General features: G+C 38.8%; 1 protein-coding gene across 6 annotated transcripts in view; it reads left to right on the top strand.

The window, feature by feature from the left end:
- The first annotated feature begins 2908 nt into the window (after nucleotides 1-2908).
- Nucleotides 2909-3555, top strand: part of COL19A1 (collagen type XIX alpha 1 chain) — a 181402-nt gene continuing 180755 nt past the window's right edge. For 4 of the 6 annotated variants that reach the window (XM_017739315.1, XM_017739316.1, XM_017739312.1 and 1 more), the window contains exon 1: nucleotides 2909-3050. The gene's annotated coding sequence lies outside the window, so the exon portion shown is untranslated. The remainder of the gene's footprint in view (nucleotides 3051-3555) is intronic. The other 2 variants (XM_017739314.1, XM_017739318.1) reach the window with 1 other exon arrangement.

Below are 3555 nucleotides of genomic sequence, written 5' to 3'. Positions count from 1 at the left end.
GAACAGAAATACTGAGCACTACATTCAGTGAGAATTGTGTGGTAAGGGGCGTTTCAAATGAATCTCCTTTTACAAAATTTTTTTTCAGATAGGATACTGCTGCTTTTAAAGAGTTTTGTCCAAGCTTACAGCTTCATTCCTGCATATGTGTTGTTGTAAGCAACAGTTTAAAATGTGGGTCTAACGAGATGGAGACAAATCTGTTAACACTGCATAGACAGAGTGAATTATGCAACTTGGCTGGTTTGGATATCTAATCATGACAAAAAAAGAAACAAAGGGTGAAAGTGAGTGTTAGCAATAAAGAAAAGGTTTCTACAAAAATAAGTCAGTGCTTTAGTCCCCCGATTCTCTCACCTTTCCCCCCTGCATCTTGCCTGCAACTGCAGTTGTAGTAAAAGCTGTTCAGTGGAGCAGTTTCGCCTTGGCACAGGAGGTGGAACACTCTCTGCATGTCTGTGCTAAGTATGGCTTCAAACCTAAATTTCTGTACTTTCTGCTTCTTGGTGTACTTGCCTTGACTCTTTCCTGGATCCAGGTCTAATTCTGTCTTCTGTGCGTTGTAGCTAAACTCTGAGATAGTTGGAAAAATGTGTTGCTGCAAAGACAAGATGGGGTATCATCCATTTGCTGCTGGTGCTTCAGATTAGATTATCAGTTTTTCCAGTACTTCCCAGATTTAAAGCAGATAAAATAATGTATAGACGTTTTCTCCTGGAGTGCATCAGTGACTGCAGGTGAAGAAGTGTTTGGGATTTCTAAGTTGTTTGTGGCAACAACAGATGTTTCACCAGTTGTGGCTTTGCTTCTTATATTATGGGAGGCAGAGAGAAGCCATTTTTGGGGGGTCACGGCAGAGGTTTTTAAACAGTAAGGTTTTTCTTGTTCCAAATTTTCACATCACTAGCCATTTGAACAGTTTTTAATATTGTGAAGAGTGTTGTCCGTAAATCCATATGATGGCAGTCCCTCCTGTGGTGCTCCTCAACTAGTATAAATCACTGTAATTCCTTTGATTTATGTGAACTGGAATAATCCTGTTTAGTTGAAGATCTGGCCCAGAGTACAGGAAGCATATGTGTTAGTCAGGGAAGGTTGTAGCAGTTTCTAATTCTCCTACTGACTGCTTTCATGCAGATGTGGAGTGTTTTTTAAAGTTGAGATGGTCTAAAAAAGATATTTAGTTTTCTGTTTGTAGTGTCAATATTTTGGTAAGTGAAGCAACATCCTTGGTTTAGGAATTGTTTCATTATTGCTTCACAGGAAATGAAGGCCCTATTTGAGTCTGGACCTTGAAGCAATACTGAAATTTTAAGAGGCAGAAATATTTCTTTAAGGGATAAACTGATTGTATGTGCAAATTTTTATGCAATTAAAATGCTTAGCTACTTCAGAACTTATATTTGATTGAAATTAATGAGACCGTTTATATTCGTGTAAGGTAGATGAATCCAGGTATTTAGGACATGTAAAATAAAGTAAAAAAATTTTAGAATTTTGTAGCTTGAAAGAGCAATGAGAAATGCAGTTCTCAAACAAAAAAAATGATGATGCCTTTCACTACAGCAGAGCTTTTACAAAGCATCTTTCAACGGAGGATCTTACAATTCTGCCTCAAACACAGAATTACAAGTCAACATTGAAGCCTTTATCAAATGAACAGTCTGAAGGAGAAGAAGAGTGCTCCGATGATCTGTCAGCTGTGGGATTGGGCTCTTGCACCTCATCCTGAGAGGTAAGACAGCCTTACTTTCTATAATTTACACACTGAGCAAGCAAGAAGTGCGACTTGCCTAAAGTTACACCACAAGTCTGTGGCAAAGCTGTGGAATAAAACGCCCTAGCAGATGCGTACATAAGCTGCAATTTCATCTTTCTCTCGTTGATTCTAAGTTGGGAAGAACAACAACTGTTTTGAAATTCAAACCAGGAAGATAATCACGTCTTTCCATGGGATTTGTTGGTTATCCTGGCTAGTTATCTTGATTGAAATGAGGAAACACATTCCAAAATCTAGTGAGTGGGTGGGAGGATTTGGGGTATGGGGAGCTGGGGGTAGAAGAAAGTTTACCCTATGAATTTTCTGATCTGAAGACCAATCATCTAAATTGATGTTAAGCTGATAAATATTCATATGACCACCTTCCTTTTATCCTCCCCTGTCAGAATGATTCAACTAGAAAAAGGTAAAATATGTCTTGGACATACATATATATAAATTATATATGTAAGCCCTAATCTCTATCTTCTGTATATCTGTTCCTAATCATTTTACTTCTCTCTGTCCTTCTATCTGGTTCATGTCTTTAAAATGCAATCTGAAAAACTGCCACAAGCACACTTGGAGAACCTGACAAAAGTGCAGTTTGGCACTTTCAGATAAGAGCCAATGGCAGTGCTCAGTCTCATAATTTCATCACAGACAGATGGTATTACAAATGTAAGAGCATTCAGGTTTGTAAATGATAGATTTTAAAAGGCAAAACAAATTTCCGTAATTCACTGTGCATTACAGCATCAGTGCCATAAATAAGTGTACTCTCTTGTTTTTTTGCGTGGTTGATTTTTAAATTTATGATGAAGTATATAAAAGTATATAAAATTAAAGTATGCTTACACTGAAAAGATAAAAGCTAGTTTCTGCCAGTGTAATAATGTACATAATTGGTTCTTCACAGCTAGAAACTAGATACTCTTTCATTCATGCCTTCATACCATGGCTGTCTAATTTATGGAACTGTTGGAGGGGGGGCTTTTCAGAGAGGTAGGGGGAAGGAGAAAAAAACCCTAAACATTTCTTACATTGTTACCTGAGTTGGGATATACACATATGACTATGTAAAATCTGTGTCTGGGTGGCTGTTTGTTCTTTCTTGCAGAGTATTCTGTGCTCAGAGTGGGAGGGTCACACTGTGTGACTAATAAGGACAGAGCTGCATCCCCCTCTACCACTCTTTGGAGACTCACTCCAGCAACTCCTCGGCACTACAGCAGCCCTGTACAGGCATTTTCAGTGCTTCTGGGGGGACAGACCAATAAAAAAATTAAAGGTAAGCCACTCATTTTTTGTAGTCAATTATCTAAACATCTTACATGTGCACACTCGCACATACTACACTATTCTTGGCTTGTTTTGTGGTGTTTTTGGTTTTGATTTCCAAAATTGCCATTTAAGTTTATCACTGCTAGTATTAACTATGGTTTATATAAACATGATGGATACCGTAAGTTTTTAATGTACTGCAATCAGCCTGTGCTATAGTATTCTGCTCATGATTGTGTAAATACATTGTATATGCAAATGGGTGACTATAGGTATATGCTAAGATATGCTAACAAAAACAGCCCCGCTAAATGAGCAGTAATTTACAAAACTGATTAAACTGTTGCGAGTGGCCACAATGCTGATTGTGCATATATTTACATTTAAAAACCTACCTCTCAGTGTGCGTGTCCTTGTAATTAGCACGCGTGCCGGGTGGCCTGCATGCGGTTGGTGGGAGCGCGCTGGTGAGTGAGCAGCGGCACGGGCGGGCAGTGCCCTGCGGGGAGGGG

Source organism: Corvus brachyrhynchos, unplaced genomic scaffold, assembly GCF_000691975.1.
Source record: "Corvus brachyrhynchos isolate BGI_N302 unplaced genomic scaffold, ASM69197v1 scaffold136, whole genome shotgun sequence".
NCBI classification, from domain to species: Eukaryota; Metazoa; Chordata; class Aves; order Passeriformes; family Corvidae; genus Corvus; species Corvus brachyrhynchos.
This window is presented reverse-complemented; position numbering and strand designations above follow the sequence as displayed.